At 29.8% G+C, this 11,956-nt stretch overlaps 1 protein-coding gene and 1 non-coding gene across 2 annotated transcripts in view; one reads left to right on the plus strand and one right to left on the minus strand.

Annotated features, from left to right (window-relative positions):
- LOC106785651 (acetylcholine receptor subunit alpha-like) overlaps positions 1–11,956 on the plus strand; it is a gene marked incomplete in the record, with an annotated part of 90,855 nt that overhangs the window by 31,244 nt on the left and 47,655 nt on the right.
- Positions 7,903–7,976, minus strand: Trnan-guu. Its single transcript has one exon. It is a non-coding gene; the product is annotated as a tRNA-Asn (tRNA).

The raw sequence follows: 11,956 nt of genomic DNA on the forward strand, positions 1-11,956 counted from the left end.
ATCGTTATTGATAATAATTTATCAGTATTGCTTGTATTTAAGAAAATGTTCTCGTTTTCAAACATCTCGATAAAAACACACGGTCACGAAAATGTTTAACAAAACAATAATATATATTCATCATTTTAATATAATAATAAATAATAAAGTAAACTTTTTTTTAAATTAAATGTATTGTTAATTTCAATATATAATGTATAAAATAGATATAAAATATAATATAATATAATATAATAGAATTTCATTCGCGATAACATTAACATGATTTTTGTTGATGATAGCTTTTGAGGATTAAGTTTGCAGGCGCAACTCTTTTATATTATGGCTTATTTGTACTATTTTATATGGAATCTGTGCCAAGTAAGCAAATCCCGAAGTAATTTTAATTTAACAAATGCATTCCATCTGGAGGTTACGTATTAGAAGTGCAATAATATGAAAGGGCTCCGTTTTTTTCTTCTTTCTTCAATCGTGTAATATGAAAATTATGTTAGAAGAGGATTTGACGCAATTTCTTTTCTACACTGTAGCGTATTAAAATTTTGCTTTCAATATATAACGTTACAAAAGAATTTTACTTACATTAGATGGTATTCTTATTGTAAAATATTATTCGTCAAGATCTGTAATTAGAATTTTATTAAGATTTTTAAACAAAATTGAAATTATTTCATTAATATAATGTCAAACAACTTAAGATTATTTTCCAATGGAGAATTTGTTTCGTTTGAAATAAAATATGAATATATCTATCGAAGAGTATTGAAAAGATTTCTAAAAATAAAAAAAAAAAAAGAATAAAAAAAACTTCATCTATGATTACATAACGTTCTCATTCTTCCGTTCACCTACGCCATTTCAAAGAATATAGTGCTCTTGTGTGAGACATTTCAAGCCGGATAACTTGAATCATTAAACGACAAGTTATACCGGGAATGCTATTAGTATCGTTCGTTTAATGTCAGAATTCACGGATAGAAGTTTTCCTACGAACTTGTTGCTCGCCAAAAGTTAATGTACGTTTTAATCTTATAAATATACATGCAAACTTTTGTTTTATTTCCTATACATCTCTGACCTTTTTATTTAATCTCAAAATTTAATAAAAAAAAAAAAAAAAAAAAAAAAAAAAAAAGATATAAAAAGTTCGCGTTTATATACATAACATTATCGTTTTTTTCTTTTTCTTCTTATTTTAACGCATAAAATATGTCGATACAATTGTGCGAATAAAAAAGCAAAAAAAAATTACGTAAAATCCTTTTGTATAACGTAATTTTCAATGATTTAACAGCACAGAATTTTGTATCGGTCGAAATATACGAAAATACGAAATAAAAATAAAATAAAAATAAAATAAAATAAAATAAAATAAAATAAAATAAAATAAAATATAAAATAAAATAAAATAAAATAAAAGAAGAAGGAATAGTAGTGTGAAAAGAAGAGTAGATTGGCCCAAGGCGTTGTGAAGTATAAGCGAAAGGACCTCAGGGTTCGATCAGAGAGTTCGAATTCAGGTTTTCCCTTCTTGTGGCTGTCGAAAGGTGGTGGTGGTCATTCGAAGTGTGGTTAGAAGTTCCTCCTGAGGAATATCGAGTTCGAAACCTTTTTTCGTTGACCCGTGGGAAAAATCCATCGAAATGGAAAGGGCCTAAAAGAAATTCCAAGAGAGAGAGAGAGAGAGAGAGAGAGAGAGAGAGAGAGAGAGAGAGAGAGAGAGACGATAGTGCATGTATGCGTGCGTGCGTGCGTAAATGAGTGCGTTGCTTGCCCATCTGTGTGTGAAAAGAAAAGAAAAGAAAAGAAACAGAATCTGAACTCAATTTGTTGGGCATGTTACTTCTGGAAGAGTATCCCTTTGGAGAATTCGATGAATCCTACGATCTTTTTAAAATCCCTTCCTACGTGTATTTCAACGTTAACCTATCTAGCTAAGTACTTGAATCATTTTTTTTCTTGTTTTCTTTTTGTGATTCAACATCGAGACGCGTTCAATTAATGTTTTAATTTTTTTTTTAAGATTCATAATACTAATATTTGTATTCCGTATATATCATAATATTGAATATAATATAATATATAATATTGTGTGTAATCTGTAAGCGCGTATGAAATGAAAAATAATGTCGTTAATTTTTTTTTTTAATTTTGTGTTACGATTGATAATACTGTAACACATATAATTTATTTCGTGGCGAATAGATAGATTTTATTTTCTGTTCTTTTTTTTTTTGTTTTCATTTTCCAAGATTGATACGAAACTTCTCGTGTTTTTTTTTTTCTTTTGATAAAAACACATCGGAAGATAATTCTTTAGTTTTTTACAATAGACGATTAAATAAGTTATTTAAGAATCCTCACTCTACCGTATACCCTTTTCTTACCCTTAATTACTTCTCGAGGTATCATCGAAATGTTTCATCGTACTTTAGACAAGTGTTTGTAAAAAAATATAGAAAAAAAATCCAGGTCGTTGGTTAGACGTTGGTAGAGTTACTTCGAAAAGGTCGTTACGTGTCCACTCTTCCAACTTTACAGGAACGTTCATCTGTGTATTTACGGTGACCAACAATAATGCTGACTCCACACGAGAGGTGTTACCGTTTGCCATTCTTCCAAAGGAGTCCTGTGGGTGGAACCTGAATCGTGTCTTGAATTACGAACCTTAACGTTACAGTCCTTCTGGATGCTATTATATTAAATCGAAGTCTGATATTTCACGTGCGAATGAGGAAAAGAGAAATAGAGGGCTAGGGTGAGAGAGAGAGAGAGAGAGAGAGAGAGAGAGAGAGAGAGTGAGAGATAGGGAAGAGGAAAATAAATAAATAAAAGGAAACGATAGATTCACGTGTTCGACATGTTTGACTAAATTTCTGTCTATTTCCTTTTCAGAAATTTTCCGAGTGCTAAAATAAATAGTAGAAAAATGATTAACCTTTATATACAACATCGTGTAATTTTAAAAGTTACATATTTCTTCTATCTCTGTCTCTCTCTCTCTTTCGTTTATATGTATTTTTAAAGTTGTAACTTTTTCATTTAGTTAGCTAACGGTTATGGTTTTAACTTTATTATCACATATTCGAAAAGTTAATATTTGCTAAATAGTTGGACAAAGTTATATTGAGTAATATAGCGCGCGTAGTCGTATTATTAATTTTATATTATTAATATGTATATTATTTTTATTTAGGCAAAAAGGAAAAAGAAATTAAATTACGCAGAGTCGATAACCTTTTACAACGTCATATAGATAATTAACGTGAATTTTGATATAATTTTAATTTAATCTTTTCCTAAATATAAAAAAAAAATAAATTGTTAGTTCATTTTCCATGGATTTAATATTTGCCAAATATATATAAGCGAGTTTTACATTTAATATAATATATTTTTTCAGTCACGGGAAAAGTAAATTTGTATTATATTATAAATAATACAAAGTCGTGATCTTTGATCATTTAGGAAGATTTTCCAACACACAAATTGAATTATACCTTTTTTAATCTCTCTCTTTTTTCTTCTTCAATTTTTATTGATTACATTTCAAAAATGCAATAGACGTATTTAAAATTCCCTATCGAATTCATATAGCCGTTGTCTCGTATCACTTTGACGGTGTATTAACTTATCGTAATCATTATAGGGTTTGAGAAAGGGGACATTGCGCGAAGGAATCCGATAATAATTAATCGTGAAGGATGATCGAACTAGGAATATCGAGATAATAAAACGATGCTCTCTCTCTCTCTCTTTCCCTTTCCCTTTCCCTTTCCCTTTCCCTTTCTTGTTCCCCTCCCCTTGTACCCTTTTCTATCCACGTCTCGTTATCTCGTTTGTTCATCGAGCCAGCCTTTTCGATAGGCGGCCGATGCCTTTGGGGAGTAAAGTGCAGATTAGCTTGGTCGAGAAGATTTAGAGAGGCACTCTAACGATTGTAAGCATGAAGTGGCCGAACGTGATGAGAAAATAGAGAGGATGGTAGAGGGAGGGAGGAAGGTAGGAGCTTTAACTGTGGAAATGCGGAAGCACGATTACGATGGACTAAAGAAATTGTTTTTCTCCGAATTTTCTTTCTTTTGAGATGAATAGAAATAAAAGGGAAAACGAAAAAGGTAAGGGACAAGGAATGTGAAAGAAAGAAATAGAGATAGACAGATAGATAGATAAATACAAAAAATTCTAAAAAGTGGTGAGAAGAGAGAGAGAGAGAGAGAGAGAGAGAGAGAGAGAGAGAAAGGGAATGAGCAAGCAAGCAAGCAAGTAAGCAAGCAAGCAAGCAAGCAAGCAAGTACTCGGTTTCATCGAGATTGGAATTTGTTGAAATTTTTCGAGTTGGTATTGTGCGAGCTTTTAGAAGAAAGCAGGCCAAAGGATAGGAATGAGAGTACAACAGCAGCAGCAGCGGTAACCCAGAGTACAAAAAAGAGAAAGTAAATAAATGATAATAAATAAAAAAAAAAATCAATTTATTATTGTAAAAAAAAAAAAAAAATGAAAAGGAAAAAGATTTAAATAGAATTCGAACAATATTTGACTAGCGTAAAATATGATAATGGTCAAACCGACCACGAAAAATACAAAGCTATAAGAATGGGGTAAATTGAAAGGTAATAAGGATAAGCATTGCAAAAGGATAACGAGTATCCTTCTGAAATCTGAAGGAAAAAGAGGAAAAAAGGGAAAAGCTCGCGGACTCCATACCAACGCTGGAATTCCTTCTGTTCTTTTTTTTTTCTTTTTTCTTTTTTTTCTTCTCTTTTCTTCCTTCGTTTTTCTTTCTTATTTTACGTTTCTCTTTCTTCGTTCTCTTTTATAGGGGTAACTTCAAACAAGACTGGATTTTATTCTTGATCAAAGAGACATATATATATGTAGGTGTATATACGTTTCTTCTCTTCTCTTTTTTTTTTTTTAATTTTGTTTTTCTTTATGTATTCTTATTTAATTTTTTTTATTTTTCAAAAAATAAGATATTTTAAATTTAAAAAGATATAATCTATAAGTGCACAATTCACTAACAAAATGTATACACACCTCAAACTAATTTTCTTATTTTCCTTGGACTTGAACAACATTTTTAAAGTATGAAATACAATCATATTTTAAAATAATCTTACGTTTCCCTCGATCGACAATCGTACCGCTCAACCATTTTGTCATTACCGTAGATTTGACCGATATACAAGCAAATTACGTATAGATTTTCGTGTCAGATTCTCTGTGTTTAATTTAATCGAATAGTACGCAATTTTTATTTTTTACGTTATATTGAAAAGAAGAGATAGGAGAAGAAATATCCAACAATTTTGTGGTGTGTGTGTGTGTATTAAAGAAAATTAGGCTTTATCAGCGTTTGTGCACTTGACAGAATGTAAGAATCGGTAGTAGCATTTTCGTGAAATTCCTACATGAAATACATGGATACATACTCTCAAGCTCGTTAATGGATTAAGCAAAACTCATTAAAGGTCTCTTTGTACTATGCAACTATAACGCGAACGACTTGCTCTCTTCTCTCTCTTACACACACACACACACACACATATGCACGTATATACATACATTCTATACACTAGAGGATTATCTGACTAAAATGAAGCTACCGCCAAACTAGGTAACATACAGGTATAATGCAACTCTCTCTCTCTCTCTCTCTCTCTCTCTCTCTCTCTCTCTCTCTCTCTCNCTCTCTCTCCCTCTCTCTCTCTCTATCTTTCTTTTCTCCCTCCTCATTATTTTTAGTCTTCTTCGTGATGGAATGAATATTAGAGAAAATTACATTTGATGAGATAAGAATATAAAAAAGCGAGATTGTACTTGATGGATAATTCATATTTTTGAAAAATCTTTAAATTCTAATTATTCCGTTTAATAATCGGTGTTTCCTAATATTTGTACTTTTGTGAATAGTAATTTTTGTTTCCTTTTTTTCTCTTCTTCGTTTAGAAGCTTTCCCCATTAATTGTTTATATATTTTGTACTTAATTTTAGTTAATTCACCGATATACAGTAATATTTTTTTTTAATAGTTTTTTTTATTATTTTATAATCTTTGAACATTTAGAAATTATTATTGTTTTCTGTAATTATACGTAAAAATGAAATCTAATGAAACTTGTTAAAAATTTCGTTATCAATGATATCTCAATTTACGTGTTATAGGGATGTTCAAAACAAGGTAAAGTGGGTTGGTTACATTTAGAACTATCTCGCGGTTATTATTAAATGCATCTTTTAATTACTTAGAAGGAATGTTTTTTTTTTTTTATATCAACCTTTTCGCTACGAGCGGGTTATCCGCCGCGCCAAAAGTGTGTACGGTGCTCGAGTTAGATCGTCAACGGCCGCGATTATGATGAGCGACTATAGTTGCCCGTAGTACGTCAATGGTATTTTACGCAGAGCGACGACTATAGTAGTCCGTAGTAGCGAAAGGGTTATATACTTTGTTTCTTCATTTTCTAAATTCTGTTTTCAAGCACTCTGTATATTATTTATGCGTGTAACTTATATGATACGACGAAATATATATTTAATGTAATGAAAATGAGCATGGCGATAATAGCAAAGTTCCAACATACACGCGTAGTATGTCAGAGAGTGTTTAGATAATAAGTTTGTTGCTTATATAATAATGCTTGGGGATCTATATATTTTCTCTCTTTCTATCTGAGCTGCGCCGTTGTTCCCCCTTCCCTTAAGGATACATATAATAAATGTGTTAAAAAGACATGATATGAAAAGAAAGTTATAAGATAATAAGATATCCCAAATTCAATTTATTGACTATGGAGAATTTTTACTTATAAATATATTAATCAAGTCAAATTTTAAAGGGATAATAATTATCTTAAAATGTTTAATGTAATGATACATTAACTCTGATCAGCGTAAAGTTAAAATAGTAATTGTTTTTATAATGTTCATAAAAATTTATTGTCATCATTATAGCATCAGAAATTTCTGATTTCTACGTCGTTGCATTGAGTAAAAATCAGAACCGGAATTAATCATTAAGATCATATTCCTCACTCATCATTTGCTATATTACATTAGTAATTCCTACTGATAATTCTACATGCACGTAACAGTTTTATATAGTAAGTAAAGTATACTTTTACTTCCGAGAAGTTTACAGCATCTATCGGTAATTCTGGGAACTAGAATCAAGTGTTTGGTGGTAACTTCGGAAGTCATACGGTCTAATCGACAGAAACATGAATAGTTGGTAGAGTAGTAGAAAGAGAAAGAGAGAGTAAAAGAGACAGAGGGATAGTGATAGAGAGAGGAGATGGTGGAAAGCGAGAGAGAAGCATATAAAGTAACGCAGCACGTGCCAAGCTTAAATGCGATATAGGTGTGGCCCATAAAGATTACTCACGCTTCTGCAGTATTAATATTTCATGAGGCCCACTTGTAAAATGTGGTGCTCCGAATCTCTATATTTTCTGAAGAAGAGATAGGGACTGTATATCCTTTAAAATTGAAGGTCGAATGGCATTACTGATTATGCCATCAGTAAAAGAACCTAGTGGCTAAGAAGAGAAGGTATTCATTCGTTCAAATGTGTGTTTGTTCGGTGTTATCGGAAAATGCTGGAAATTTAAATATATATATATGTGACGTATAAATGGAATAAAATATATTATATTTGCAAATGAAATAAATAGATGATCGTACATAACAATACGGGCATGCGAAAATTGTATTTATTTATTTTTGGAAAAAAATACGTCAAGGATCCACAACGAATAATATGCATAAACGTTTGAAATTTGCGTATGAAAAATAAATATGTAGAAAAAATAAAAAAAGAGAAGATATATGTAATATTTAAACAACAATAACATTTTTATGTATATGTGATATTTTTTATTTTCTAAGAAAAAAAAATTTCGCCCCCGGGTGGGCTCGAACCACCAACCTTTCGGTTAACAGCCGAACGCGCTAGCCGTTTGCGCCACGGAGGCGGTTGAGATTTCTTTCTTAAATTCTACATTGGTTCTGTTACTTCAAGAATACTTTATATTAACTTCAAGGCATTCGACGTTACATAGTATACAAGATTATACATTTATGGTATCATTATGATTGGTAAATAAAAATTATTTATAAATAATGTCATTAAATCTAATTGTAATTTTTATTATTTATATATATGATATATTCTAACAATAAGCAAAAAGTAGATTTAAGATATATTATCAATTTGATACCGATTTTATTTTTGTTTATTATATTATAATATATACTTACAGTAAATAATTTATTGTTCTTTCCTATACATTTCTCTATTTCTTTTATCATTTTCTTTCTCTTGAACTGAACTTGCTTACTCACTCATTTACTATTAGTCACACGCTGGTCAGTTTGAGGGAATCATTCTTTTGAATGGTAGGAGGAGATAAGTAAAGGAAAAATGGAGGATGCAGCAGTTTTCCAAGTGTTTTTGGCATCTTATTTCTCGCTTTGCACTTTTCACCTTTGGTTTTCATTATTTTTCGTTTCCGTTGTCGCTATAAAGATGGAAAAGAACGATCGTATACTATTTGAACTTTTTCACGATCGTTTCAAGTGTACACGAATGTATATAAATAGAATATTATTTGGATCAATTGCATAACTTATGAATAAATTAATTTCTTGTTTACTTATAATGTCATGTGAAAGTTATACGAAGAAAAAAAAAATTAAGTTTGAAAAATAATTTTTCTTCTTATATAATATTTGCTTTTATAGATTAATAAGAAATATTAATTTTGTAAAAAATAAGAAAGACCTATATATATATAAACAAATGTTCGAGTTAAGAAGAATATCCTGTATAAATACATATGTATATGTAATATCTAATTTATCAATCTATTTCATATTACGATATAATCGTTCATCACATGATATTCCATAGAAGTCGGGGGGATGGTTAATCGATATCTGCAGAATAATTTACGTCGCAAGAATGCTCGCGAATTAATAATACCGGTGCATCGAACCGTCGTCGTGAATTTAAAATACTAGAAATATATTCACATTGTTAAATTTCTCACGTGTTGAGAGCACGTTTGAAAAGAAACGAGTGATAGCATTTGGAAAAATACGCGATAGGGTATTAAAACATTAATTCTATTTTCTTCGTTTACGTTTTTTCAAACTTTTTTGATATTATATCTAATTATTTTTTTCATTTTTATCTACTGACAAAACAGAAGTACATATAAGAAATGAAAAGATAAAAGATAATGGCAATAAGTAGATAAGGAAAAAAGATAATAATAAAAGGAAAGGAAAAATTCTTGTATTCGATTTTAAAAAGAAATTCGAAATATATATTATCTATTGTATTATATACTTATATATATATATATACGTATATGTATTTACGATGACAAGATCGATAACGTTTTTGTAAGTGGACTTATTGGAATATCGCGACATTTGCAGGACACATAACAATACCTCATGTTCTGGCTACCTGTGTACATACGTGAGTCACGATCAAACTCGCGAAACTTCGACAAACATGCCAATTTTCCGATCGAACGCTTTTCATCACTATGTCAGCAGAACCTTATCCTTAACTTCAATCATTCGTCCGAAAGAAATCCAGGTTTAGGTGCTACCTTTTGTCAGGTAGTCGAAGAATTTTGTATCGGATATTTGAAATATTCACCCTATAAAATAAAAGCTTCCAAGAGCTTGGATGTTAAAATTTTTCAAAAATTACTTTTATCAACTTCTCTCGTTTTTTCTTTATTTTTTATTATAATAACAAAATCTTTTCAAAATATTCAATAATATTGTTGTTGATAATGAATATATTTATTTGTATTATCGAATAACATTGTTTACGATATTTTTCTTTATGTTATATAGAAATATTCAGAAATAATGTTTTTATGCGTAATGGAAATTATATATATATATATATATATAAAAAAAAAATAAAGTCCGTTTTATATAAATTTACATAGAAAAAAATTAAAAATATTTTTTAACAAGCTTTAAACGAATTCGTTTCAAAAAATTCGTATCCATTCCGATCCGAATAAATAACAAAAATAAATTGTATTTTCGACTGGTCATGTTTGCTGTCATTTCATTAATGTTATTGCAATTGTTGTCGATTCGATAAAAAAATTTGACGTATTTATTTGTTTCATTATTCGAGCAATATTCACTCGTTGATTCGTTGAATTTTTACAAGATTGGTTCCCTCAGGTATACACACACACACATATATGTACCTACATACATTACATTTTCCTGTTTGATATAACATTTTGGTTTGGTCAAAAAAGAAAGAGTGATTTGAAAAAAAGTTCATTTTTTGACAAATTTATGCTTTGCATATTTTTATTATTTTTCTTTTTTATTTCCAACAATTTATCCATTCTCTTGTTTCCCTATTCACGAAGAGAAGAGTACTATCGCGGTAGATTTTTAAGTGTGTGCTTTCGCGTGACAAACCATAAAGTCATCTTTACGATAGGCGACACCCGTTGGAAAGTAGAAAAATGTTCACCGAAGGTTTCTGTCCAAGCACAAAGAGATGAAATTTCGGCCATAAAGCGGAACGTTCGTTTTTCAACAAGTAGAAAAGAACAAACGTAAAACTTGAGATCAATTTTTCCTTTTTTTCAATTTCATGCTCTTGTTCTTTTTTTTTTTTTATACATATACGTATCCTACGTTCAATAATTTTATCTATTATATTGTTTAGTTGATGTGTAATCAATATTTTTCAATATCTTATAAGCATTTTATATGTTTATATCTATAAACGTCTGAATTATTTATTGACGGTAAGATAGCGGTGATACTATTTAAGTATTTTCTATTTTATTTGTATACGACATAAGAAACGTTCACTATTATCGATAACAAATTTTAATATAAGTACCAATATTTTTTTCTTATCTTCCTCTCTCTCTCTCTCTCTCTCTTTATTTTTTTGTTCTTTTTATATTTATAAGAACAAACAATATCGATATTATCATTATTATCTACTATAAAATAAATGCGCCGTTAATTAGTATAATGGACTAGATGAAAAAAAAAAAATGAAAATTGAAACAAGGTATTATAATATATCAATTTATATTTTCTAATAGAAAAATAATTATAATAAAAAAATAAATGACACGACCTATTTGAAAATATAGGTTAGGTGCGAGAAGTAGAGGTTAGGTATTAGTAGTAGTAAACTGACTCGAAATCATAAAAAAAAAGGATAGAATAATAATAAATAAAAAAATAATAAAGCAATATAAAATAAATGATAAAATATTAAAAAATTTATTGAAATTTTTGTATCTTTAACAATTAGTCCAGTGTCAATGTGTAATTATTGGTACAAATAAGAATGGAAAAAGTTTGAAATATTTTTGGCGGTAAACATCATGGCGGCTTATATATTTGACCGTATTAATCTTGAATCAAGCTTACTTGGACGTTTTATCGGCCGTCCAGGAAAACGTTGACGCGGAAAAGTTTCAGGCACTTGAGACAAATCATGATCTACGAGAAACTCGTGCGTTAGGGCTCGGCTTAGGTGTTTAAGGGAGCGCCAACGATGGTTATACCTCCAACTCTCTTTAAAAGGCCGGACGGCACCTGACCCTCGTTTCAGACCGAGCTACTAATTAAGAAATACTTTCCTTAATGTCTACCTTTAACGATCGAGAGACGCGTGCTTTCAACCTATCTCGTTTGTATAATACTTCTTCTTCTTCTTCTTCCTTTTTTTTTTTTTCTTCTAATCATTATCGTCATTGTTGACTTTTTACGTTCATTGATTTTTTTTTTTGCTTTTATATTCCCTATCTCCTTGGTACTTATTTTACTCTATTTCTCTTTTTACTCTTTCATATTTTCTCACGCGTGTCGTTATTTAATTATTATTTTTATTTATTTTATATATATATGTAATATTAAAATAATATAAAATAAT

This window comes from Polistes canadensis, unplaced genomic scaffold, assembly GCF_001313835.1.
Source record: "Polistes canadensis isolate GaletaPanama2010 unplaced genomic scaffold, ASM131383v1 scaffold_54, whole genome shotgun sequence".
NCBI classification, from domain to species: domain Eukaryota; kingdom Metazoa; phylum Arthropoda; class Insecta; order Hymenoptera; family Vespidae; genus Polistes; species Polistes canadensis.